Source organism: Schistocerca americana, chromosome 6 (assembly GCF_021461395.2).
Source record: "Schistocerca americana isolate TAMUIC-IGC-003095 chromosome 6, iqSchAmer2.1, whole genome shotgun sequence".
Taxonomy (NCBI): domain Eukaryota; kingdom Metazoa; phylum Arthropoda; class Insecta; order Orthoptera; family Acrididae; genus Schistocerca; species Schistocerca americana.
In genome coordinates, this window is record NC_060124.1 from 276,752,103 (window position 1) to 276,764,326 (window position 12,224).

At 42.0% G+C, this 12,224-nt stretch overlaps 1 long non-coding RNA gene across 1 annotated transcript in view; it reads left to right on the top strand.

Annotated features, from left to right (window-relative positions):
* Nucleotides 1-2,413: 2,413 nt before the first annotated feature.
* The window catches only part of LOC124619701, a 90,893-nt gene continuing 81,082 nt past the window's right edge, over nucleotides 2,414-12,224 (top strand). Inside the window, exons 1-2 of the long non-coding RNA XR_006980112.1 lie at nucleotides 2,414-2,517; nucleotides 12,101-12,215. This is a non-coding gene — a long non-coding RNA (uncharacterized LOC124619701). The remainder of the gene's footprint in view (nucleotides 2,518-12,100; nucleotides 12,216-12,224) is intronic.

Consider the following 12,224-nt stretch of genomic DNA (forward strand, 5'->3'; position numbering starts at 1 on the left):
GGAAGAATTTCTGAGAAAGTACGTTTAGAGCATAGCGTTGTTCAAATGGTTCAAATGGCTCTGAGCACTATGCGACTTAACTTCTGAGGTCATCAGTCGCCTAGAACTTAGACCTAAGTAAACCTAACTAACCTAAGGACATCACACACATCCACGCCCGAGGCAGGATTCGAACCTGCGACCGTAGCGGTCGCTCGGCCCCAGACTGTAGCGCCCAGAACCGCACGGCCACTCCGGCCGGCATAGCGTTGTATGGAAGTGAAGCACAGACTTCGTGAAACTGGAAAAGAAGAGGATTGAAGCATTTGAGATGTGGTGCTGCAGAAGAATGTTGAAAATCAGATCGACTGATTACATAAGAAATAAAGTTGTCCATGGACTCAGAGAGCAAAGGAACGTGTGGCAAACACTGGTGAGAAGAAGGGAAAGGATACAAGGACTTGCGTTAAGACACGAGGCAAAAACATCCATAGTAGCAGAGAGATCTGTAAAGAGGAGACAGAGATCGTAACATACCCAGAAAATAACTGAGGACGCTGAATGTAAGTGCAACTCTGGGATGTAGAATATCGCGTAATTTTAAATGATAATAAATGATTGATTGAATAATTCAAGCAACGATAACCATGCCGTTATTCTTATTCACGAAATATTTTTGAAAAATAGAAGTAATGAATCTTATCTCTTTTATCTATGTTAAAAGCCACGGCTGATTTTTCTCAGGGTGCTATCACCAACAATACCATATATATGCCAATGTGAAGACATCCGTCCTACTCACGATGGATTAAAATCCTTTTTAACTATTACGCGATAATATATTTAAACAACTCTTCATTACCTTTTTCTGAGGGGCTGGATGTTCCAGGGTCGCTGCCTATGTGCAATGGCAGCGTAAGCATTTATTGATATTGTTATTAATAAAAACTGTACCTCTGCCCTAATATGAATGGAAAAATATTTCAGGACGCCGTTTTCAGATTATTTAAACTATTCGTTTTATACTTTTAGCATTATATGTCTGTTGGAAGAAGTTATATCATTTTTGTCATAAATGGCGTCGCCACAACAATGAGCCTACACAGGAATGGCCAGGGCAACATTTAATTATTACGTACTGAATCATATACGGGACAGGTACTACCTGGTCGGAAAAATACGCACTACAATTATTAATCTCATATGTATTCAAGAAAATTATATTCCTACTACAAATAATTGTATCAGTTACAGACAGTGAAAATTTAACGTCCGTCTGTGAGGACCGCAGAATCGACAAGACAATGAAACAAAAACCACTCATCCTCCTTCTAAAAAAAACGCAGATAATAATATTTGTGATTCTGATACCACAGATAACTCTTCTCCATTCTTAAGTCTCTGAAATTTGTTTCTACTATTTTTTAACGGAGTCAATGCTGTAAGACGTTGGCACAGCAGAGGAATTAGGGCCAATTAACTAGTCAGAAGACTGATAACACAATAATAACAAATCGAGGCACCAAAGTATTTCTGTTGTGGTCAGCAAAATAACTCAAGCCACTGTCAATATTTAAGGGGCGATTAAAAAGTTTCCGTACAGTCCCGAATCGGTATGCCAACCGGGCAAAATTGCCTCGAACATTGAAGCACCAGGTTGAACATACCCGTTTAGTAAGACACCGTGTCCTGCTCTGCGAAGAAGTCCGTAACTGGTTGCTGCACATCCTCGCCCGACAAGAATCGTCGACCCTTGAAGGACTTTTTTAAAAATGGCTCTGAGCACTATGGGACTTAACATCTGAGGTCATCAGTCCCCTAGAACCTAGAACTACTTAAACCTAACTAACCTAAGGAGATCACACACATCCATGCCCGAGGCAGGATTCGAACCTGCGGCTGCAGCGGTCGCGCGGTTCCAGACTGTAGCGCCTAGAACCGCTCGGCCACAGCGGTCGGCGGGACTTCTTTAAGGGACCGAAGGCGTGAAGATAGCATCGGACCTACAGATCAGAGGCTCGAGTGCCTCCTGCTTGAGTTGGCGAAACGTCTGCGTTACGACATTTGCGAAATGGGAACGTGCGTTATCATGAACTTGGTATACCATTCCGCAACGGTGGTTATCGGCAGCATACTACCCCATACACGCTTTTCATTCTTCGATGCATATCTACCAGTGTTAATCTTGACTTGCTTCTCATGACCATTAAAACATTCTGAGTGCTAAAAGCCTTGTCGCACAGGGTGCTGTTTAGGGCAAAACGGGCGCGTTTGTCTGGGATAACCTGTTCTTCGACGCCACACCCTACGCCATAAGACCAGGCGACCAGCAGAACAGTAACTAGTTGTACAAGCTGCCAGAGAGAGAGAGGGGGGGGGGGGGGGGTAGGCAGGCGATCCGTTGCGTTGCCTGTAGCTCCAAACCGCGCCGGCCAGCAGCCCACAAGTTGGCCTCAATTAAGCCTGGTACGCCGCGTACGACGCAGTTCGCGACACCGTCAAGAGTGTTCACCCGTGTCCTTGATCACTGGAACAAACGTAAGTAAGTCTTCGCCGTGACGACAGTTACTTTTTTTTATTCCTATACTCGTTTTTTGAATACTTTACACTATGGTTAACAGTGAATATCATTTACAGAGCAAAACTACGAGAGCTTCCGAAATATATTAAGTACAGTTATTACGTCTTACCTAGATCTTTTTTCTGGAAGACCACCTTCAAAGCAGTTCCTCTGGGAACGAATACACCTATCCCAACTTTCCTGCCACTTTCGAAATACAGTACGTTACCACCTTGGGTAGTGAATTCCATAAATCGTACATGATGTACAGAAAAAGTGATATTGAAAATTAACAAACGTTTTTAAACGTACAAAAATGAACAAACTATGCTGTAGGGACGTTTTGTGTAAATGTCCGATATTAAATTATATGGTGGACAATGAAAGAGATGTAGATGCAAGCAAGCACACACATGTAAATAGTGTATAAATAACAGCTCACAGTTAGCATCGCTTCGTTAATCTTTATTTTGATCTTGTTGCTCGTATATCGTATCAAACTACTTTCGTTTCATTTGTTATAAAAGTGATTGTTCTTATCTGGACTTACAGATCGGTGTTGTGGTAAATGATCATGGTTATGTATCGAAATACACCGTAAAGCAATGCTGATCGTACGTGTACTCATTTATTAGATAATAACCTCCATTTGCCACTTATTTGAGATTTTCCAGAAATTTAGCACAATTGCCGCAGAGGCGAAAAGGATTATCGCTGACCGCCATTTGATCCACCATTAAGCGGACTTTTTAAATTTCAGTATACTTAAAACCAACAGCGCACTCTAAGGCGCAATCAATGCTTAAAATATGGAATAAATGATACTGACGAATAATTAAACACAAAAACTTCGATAGAATCCCAGAAATTGACGTATGTTGAAAAGGGTAAAACATGCGATTCTGGCTCGACTGTATGAAATTGCGTAAGTAATTGACATTTAATTTCCAATTGCACTGATAGTGAGGAGTGAGACATTTTTCGACATTTTTTGCAAATCATTTTGTTTCCTCAGGTGTAGGTGTGTTTTGTGGTGGATATACACTGAAGACCCAAAGACATGGGTACACCTGCTTAATACCGTGTAGGGCCTCCGCAAACACGCAGAAGTGGCGCAACACGACGTGGCATGGACTCGACTAATGTCTGCAGTAGTGCTGGAGGGACTCACACCATGAGTCATTCAGGGCCGTCCATAAATCTGTAAGAGTACGAGAGGGTGAAGATCTCTTCTGAACAGCACGTTGCAAGGCATCCCAGATACGCTCAATAATGTTCATGTCTGGGGAGTTTGGTGGCCAGCGGAAGTGTTTAAACTCAGAAGAGTGTTCCTGAAACCATTCTGTAGCAATTCTGGACGTGTGGGGTGTCGCACTGTCCTGCTGGAATTGCCCAAGTCCGTCGGAATACACAATGGACATGAATGGATGCAGGTGATCAGGCAGTATGCTTACGTACGTGTCACACGTCAGAGTCGTATCTAGACGTATCAGGGGTCCCATACCACTCCAACTGCACACCCCCCATACCGTTACAGATCCTCCATCAGCTTGAGTATTCGTTAGGTTGTCTCCATACCCATACACGTCCATCCCCTCGATACAATTTGAAACGAGGCTCGTCCGACCAGGCAACATGTTTCTAGTCGTCAACAGGCCAATATCAGTGTTGACAGGCCCAGGCGAAGCGTAAAACTCTGTGTCAAGGCTACACTAATGGTCCTTCGAGTCCGAAAGCCCATATCGATGATGTTATGTTGAATGGGTCGCACACTAACACTTGTTAATGGCCCAGCACTGAAATCTGCAATAATTTGCGGAAGGGTTGCCCTTCTGTCACGATGAGCGATTCTCTTCAGCCGTCGTTGGGCCCGTTCTTGCAGAATCTTTTTCCAGCCGCAGTGATGTCGGAGATTTGATGTTTTACCGGATTCCTGATATTCAATGAAAGTTTAACATCTGTACATACCTTATTACAATAGTGCACTGACAGCTTAATTGATTTGCACTGTTTAAAACATGAGAAATCACAACGCAAAAAAATTTCTAGTCTTAGCAGAACGAAAAAATCGTGTAATGCCCTTTTGCTTAGCAGACGACAATTTGATTTTTGCCACTATGTCCCGCCATTTCCTAATCCACGAAGTGTCTATTGGAACTACGTTCGATGAATTAGAGAGCTACCGTATATCAAATGCATTTTTAGCATTTGCATGAGTAGTGGTACAAACTTCGTATGAGCGCATTTTGTTAGTGTGGGTTGCCTACACCAGGGGCAAGTATGTACTCAGGGGTAAACCTATTGTTCTCCTTTGATTGGCAGGTACTTAACCTATTGTTCTCCTTTGACTGACAGGTACGTAACCTATTGCTCGGCTAAAAGGATCCTTCCTTTTGATTGACAGATACTGAACCAGTTGTTCCCCCACTCCTCCCCCTCCCCCCCGCTGCTACAAGTACCGTATCAGGTCTGAGTGATTAGAATGGCCCCTCTCACTCTTATAAATTTGATTGGATTGACTACTTAATTAAATTGATAAATTAATTAACCCATTCCCATCTGGTAAATACGCTCCCTCTCCCTTTGTACCTCCCCCTCCCTCAGAAAATGGCAGGAAGATCAAATTTAGGTGGGGAAGAAATGGCACTTGGGCTACTTCCATTAACCTAAGAAAATGGTGGGAAGATATGTCACTTGGGCTACCTACACTAACCTAAGTTGTCTGATTGCCACATCTTCCTTGGAATTAGTGATTAGTGGGGAAAGCACTCAGCCTGTGCTGGATAGGATGGATGTAAGTCTTTATTTTGCAGGCAGTCTTTAACCAATTAGAGGCAGTACATCCATCCAATGTGTTTACCACGAGATCTGGAGTCCAACTGACCTAGTACACAGTACCACCACCGAAGGGCACTGTCGTCCTTTCTGTGATGTAATCCAAGATGGCGGTCTGGGGGGAGGGGGGGGGGGGGGAAATGGCGGGAAAATGACTCAGCCTGTGATGGGCTGCTGGAGAGAGGAAGGAGTGTACTTTATTTATTTCGGAACAAGTTATTTAGGGATGGATTTCACATAGTTTATTTATTACACTGGTACAAAACACTCGCTCCGATGTACTTGGGGTCACAATAAATACGGAGGAATGACTATTACATGACTAACTACACTAAATACAAACATAAGTACAAAGAATGAAATCCATGTAAAATATGTAGCTGTGGTGTAGTGGTCATCTATACAGTTCGTGTATACATGTGAAGAAAAGGTCCTGAGTTCGATTCCTGGCAATTGCTATATTTTTAGTGACTCAATTACGAATCTGTATACTAAGTTTTGTGTATACTGTTTACACTGCATCGTTAAGTATATTTTTAAGGTCTTGTCAAAGAACTTGTCTTCACACCTATCCCAGTATGTCACAGACATTTAATTCCTAATAAATTACAATGAACCAAGAAATTTTACAGATATTTCACGTTGCGAACGTAATTCATCAGCAGTCAGTGTTAAGAACAAGCGTTTCAGTTACTCTAAATAGTCTGTAAAAGTAAAGCTTACAAAATTTTTGAAAAGAACGTTTTGTGTAATGATTTGTCTAAAATATGAAATAAAAAATATTAGTGAAACGTTTGGTGCACCTCATTTTCCGTTCATGATTTCGAGCATCTTTCAAAGGCACGTAGAACGTTTCTCTGATCTACTTATTTCTTTTACACAAATAATTTCATAAAATATTTGAGTGATTTCTTCCATTTTTTAATTTCAAGTTTCATTCAGAAAGCATTATCTTACTGACTCCTCGTTTGCCTTCGTGACGTATTTGATTCGAAGGAAGCCTTTTTGACATTTAAATACCGCACCAATGTATCTTTTTGTGTGCAAAATAGCTAGGTCTTGAACAGACGACATTTTTGACACTTCATTTAAAGCAGCTTTCCGTGAAATATTTCAATTTTTCCTCAGCTTATTAATTAACTTGCGTTCATTACCGTGATTACTTTCAAACAGTTAAATATTTTCATGCCAAACTAGACCTCATGCTGGTCACTTTGATACCTCGTTTACCTGTTTCTCTCCCTTTGTTTGCCTTTGAAAATTTGGATAAAACCTCATGGTGTAAGTTACAGAGAGTCTTGTTTTCGCTCTGCTCACGCGTTTACAAAAACGCATCGAGTGTTAATCATATGATAAAATAGTCCTTTCTGCGTGCTGTCATTTCCAAAAATCATCGTTTCGATATCTTGAACCTATTATGAGATACGACGTATTTTACGACTACTTGAGTCCCGAAGCGCAGGAAAAGTTCGGACGCGACGCGAGCGACCCGTCTGCGGATATAACAACCAATATCTCAAGAATGGAGAGAGATATCATTCCGGTCTCAGCTTTAAATACAATTTAGAAGTATTGGTTACATTTCATACGCAATAATGTATGGCCTTAAATGAACTATACGGAAAGTCTACACAATGTGATTTTAGCTCTGCAAATTCTTAAAAATTTCGTGCAGCCATGTACTCAATTTCGTGCAGTCACAGTAACTATGACGAATAACGAAAATTATCATTTAAGGATATCAAGCTATAGGTTGCGGAAGAATCAAATTTTTTCACCGAATATTTTTCTTAAAATCGGATGTTAAGTAATTCATAGCTGCCGTCGAGTCCACTCCACTGCTTTGCCGAGAAGACACGTGCGTGGCTGTCGCTCTGTGTCACGCGTGCCGCAGCGACAAGATTCAAACACGTTTCAATTCAAATGTCGCCAGTTGTAGCGGGAGACAGGCAGCAACACAGATGTCGCTCACATAGGACACCTCCGTAACTACACCTGTGGTTGTTTTGTCGGCTGAAGCTGCCGCTCGCTTCTGTCGCTCACGTAGGACACGGCCTAAAGTTAGTAGTGCCTGATGCTGTAATAACTTTAATGGTGAGAACTATGAAAGACTTCAGGTTCTGGAGAAGTTAGGGGGAAAAATTTGGATAGAACACAGCTAAATGACTGCAGGATCTTAATGAGCTTCGTATACGTGAAGCAGAGTTAGCTGCTCAACAAATGACAAAAGAAGCAAGAAAGAAAAGGAGGAGGCAAGCACTGGGCTGTTATGACAATGAAGTGCATAAAAGATGCAGAAATGTAAGTCTGTATAAGAATTTTAATAAAAAAGTTTTAAACCTCAATATCTCTGAACCACATTTTTTGCAATAAATGACCTGTTTTCTAAAAAGAGTACTGATGGTAGAGACACGAAATTTTCACAGCATGCCAAGTGTTAGATTCAACACATATGGATCTAGAATAATTAAAATATCCTGAGTTGTTTTGTTTCTATGTTCATTTATTTACAAAATTCTGTCAAAAAACTGAGAGTTTGAAAAAAAAATAACATGCCTCACAATACAATTTGAGTAATATTTCTAGTTCAGTGTATCTAGAAAGGTGCATTCAATAATCATGGAAAATGGTAAATTGGTGTCTTCAAAAGTTTCCAAGATAATGGGTCACAAAATTTGATAATTTAACATTAGCGGCATAGGACATACAATGTCTCCCTTGAGAAACAGTTGAATACTACTTTCAAAAATTCTCGAGAGAACAGGCTATGAAGTTTCACAAGTGTGTGTAATACTGAAATGAAAGACCCAGAACTCGACGAGCAGTGTAGCGCTGTTGGTACAACTCTAGACTTTGAAGTGGAGAGCAATGATTCGATTCCCAGGTGGTTTGTATTTTTAAACATAGGTGCATAGTTGATATATATTTTTAAACATAGTTGCATGCTCTACAAGCGTTTCCGCGAGGAGTTAAATACATAAAGACTGAAAAAAAAACATCTCAAGACTTAATTGCTGGTTTGAGTCTACTTTCAGTGATTACTTTTTTAGTTTTTTCCGTTCAGTTAGAATACCTATGTCATATAAATATAAACTAATTGACACATGTCTAATTGCCATTTTTATGAAAAATGCGTGTGTTCTTAGTTCTAATTACATATCACACGTAAAAGTACAATTTTCATTGCATATAAATCCCTAATCACCGATGCTTGCCGGCCGGGGTGGCCAAGCGGTTCTAGGCGCTACAGTCTGGAACCGCGCGACCGCTACGGTCGCAGGTTCGAATCCTGCCTCGGGCATGGATGTGTGTGATGTCCTTAAGTTCGTTAGGTTTAAGTAGTTCTATGTTTTAGGGGACTGATGACCTCAGAAGTTAAGTCTCGTAGTGCTCAGAGCCATTTGAACCATTTTTTGAACCGATGCTTTATATATAAGGTTATTTAAAAGAAAGATAAACATTTCATATTAATTTTTTTCCATATTCCTGTATCCTACACTTAATGCCCATGGAACATGAACCGTTGTTTAAAAATTTACCACAACTGGGAATCGAAGTCCATCCATCTACTACAGAGCCACACCGCCCATTAAAACAGTCAACTTGCTTTATGGTGTCAAACAATATCGGGAACTTTACAATAGAATTGCGTAGGAAACTTTTGAGAGTTGCATCGAACTACTTTAGGTAACTGATATTTAACTCTGAACTTCACTTAATAAAAAATTACTGAACTCTGATTACCGTGTGGGTTCTTTGTCGGTTTCTGACTTAAGGTAAAAAAATATTTGTTTCGATTCAAGGCGTAAACTTGCCGCCATGGCGTCAACTGTACTCCATACGGCGAGAGAAGAGCTCTGACAGTTGACGCAGCCTTGGCGCACGTGCTTTGCGGATCCAAGACGGCCAATCAGATCGTGAGCTATTGTTTACTTTACCATGGCAACGCCTCATTGTTGCCATAGTGCTGGGCGACCGCTGCTTTCAGTCAGTTGCACCATGTGCTATGTTCTGGTTTGCGTGTATGCGTGTCCATTCCGCTACTTCTGTGAGTTTCATGACGTGTGTGTAAGTGGACAAGTGTGAATATGTGGAAAACGGCTGCCTGTAGTACAGAGAAAAGGGCTTTTAAGAAAGGAGCTCCGCTGAAATCCCAAGCACGTGAATTTATACACACATTGCGTGTTTACTTTGAAGGGGAAAGGGACAATGGTGGGCCTTTGATATCAGTGAGTAAAGTGGTTGACAGAGTGGCAGAAGCAATGACCATCTCGACAGCGACAGTGAAAGGAGTCACAAATGATTAAGAGGCTGCCAATCCAGCCGCAAGCCCTCTTACTGTGACGCCTGGAAAGTCAAGGAAGAGATCGTGTCGTGTGACTGAAACAGATAACTTTCACGAAAGTGCTATCAGGCGACATATACGTGTACTACTCAGGAAGGAGTATCCGACACTTTAAAAGTTGATGGCATCATTGTCGGACATTGGTTTGTTCACAGGCAGAACGACAAGTACACTATGTGATCAAAAGAATCCAGACACCTGGCTGAAAACAGGCCTAACTTAAAAGTTCGTGGTGCCCTCCATCGGTAATCCTGGAATTCAGTATGGTCTTGGCCCACCCTTAGCCTTGAACAACTTCCACTATTGCAGGCATACTTTCAGTCAGGTGCTGGAAGGTTCAAATGGCTCTGCGCACTATGGGACTTAACATCTATGGTCATCAGTCCCCTAGAACTTACAACTACTTAAACCTAACTAACCTAAGGACAGTACACAACACCCAGTCATCACGAGGCAGAGAAAATCCCTGACCCCGCCGGGAATCGAACCCGGGAACCCGGGCGTGGGAAGCGAGAACGCTGCCGCACGACCACGAGCTGCGGACTGCTGGAAGGTTTCTTGGGGAATGGCAGCCCATTCTTCACCGAGTGCTGCAGTGAGAAGAGGCATCGATGTAGGTTGGTGAGACCTGGCACGGAATCGACATTCCAAAACATCCCAAAGGTGTTCTATAGGATTCAGATCAGGACTCTGTGTAGGCCAGTCCATTACAGAAATGTTATTGTCGTGTAACCACTCCGCCACAGGCCATGCATTATGAACAGGTGCTCGATCATGTTGAAAGATGCAGTCACCATCTCTGAATTGCTCTTCAACAGTGGGAAGCATGAAGGTGCTTAAAACATCAATGTAGTCCTGTGTTATGATAGTGCCACGCAAAACAACAAGGGGTGCAAAGCCCCCTCCACGAAAAACACGACCACACCATAACACCACCATCTCTGAATTTTACTGTTGGCATCACACACTCTGGCAGATGACGTTCACCAGGCATTCGCCATACTCACACCCTTCCATCGGATTGCCACACTGTTTACCGTGATTTGTCACTCCACACAACGTTTTTCCACTATTCAATCGTCCAATGTTTACGCTCTTTACACCAAGCGAGACGTCGGTTGCATTTGCCGGTGTGATGTGTAGCTTATGAGCAGCTGCTGGACCATGGTATCCAAGTTTTCTCACCTCCCGCCTAAGTGTCATAGTACTTGCAGTGGATCCTCATGCAGTTTGGTATTCCTGTGTGATGGTCTGGAAAGATGTCTGCCTATGACACGTTACGACCCTCTTCAACTGTCGGCGGTCTCTGTCAGTCAACAGGCAAGGTCGGCCTGTACGTGTCCCTTCAAGTTTCCAATTCACTATCACATCAGAAACAGTGGACCTAGGGATGTTTAAGAGTGTGGAAATCTCACAATGTCTAATGACTACCGACGTCGCTGATGTGGAGTACCTGTTTTGAAAAAAATTTGCTTCTGTTGGAAAAAGTTCACAGGACGAAAGGTGTTAATGGAACTCGGATACATTGTAGAATGGAGATGTCGTTTGCTGCGAGAGTTGCTAGCCGTGAATCCGGAAGATTTAACATGGATTTGTTTGCTGCGAGAGTTGCTAGCAGTGAATCCGGAAGATTTAACATGGATTGACGAAACATGGGTCAACGTGCGTCATGTACGTTCCATTGCATGGACATACAACACATACCACGTAAATATGAGTGTGCCAATTGGTAAGGGAGGCAACGAATTATAGTTCATGCTGGCTATATGAACAGTTTTGTGCCCAGTGCTATGATGATGTTTCAATTTAAAAAAAAAAAAAAAAAAAAAAACTGTCGGCTGCCTCAAGGAGATGAATGCAGATACATTCAAAGACTGATTCATTACTCGTTTGCTACCAAACGTCAGTTCTGGTAGTGTTTTTGTAATGCGTTGTACCATTCTGTACAATTAAATAAAGCACCAACGGATGCTGCAAGGAGAGACGAAATAGTCAGCTGTTTGAAAGACAATAAAATAAGCTTTGAACAGAATATGCGGAAAGTGGAACTTCTGGAATTAGTGAAACGATACAAGCCACAGGGACGCATTATGTGGTTGATACATTAGCAGAGAACCACGGCCACAAAGTTATACATCTTCCACCGTACCACTGCAATTACAACGCAACTGAACTCAGCTGGGTTCAAACAAAAGTAGTTGCGAAGCGAAACAAAACCTTTACATTGCGAGATACTGAGGGGCTGGTAAATGAGGCTGTCACACGAATAATGCCAGAAAATTGGAAGAACGTCGTGAACCAAGGGAAAGAGATTACAAGGTCAAACGTAGTAGAAAGTGTAAGAGAAGAATCCGTTCATAACATTGTAATTTCTTTATCAGGCGACGAGGACAGCAGCAGTGAAGATACCGAAGACTGCGTGTGGTTCGTGGCGACAGATGACAAGTCAGATGACGATGATTTTGGGATTTCTGTTCTCCAACAGGAAGAACAGAGGTAATGTCC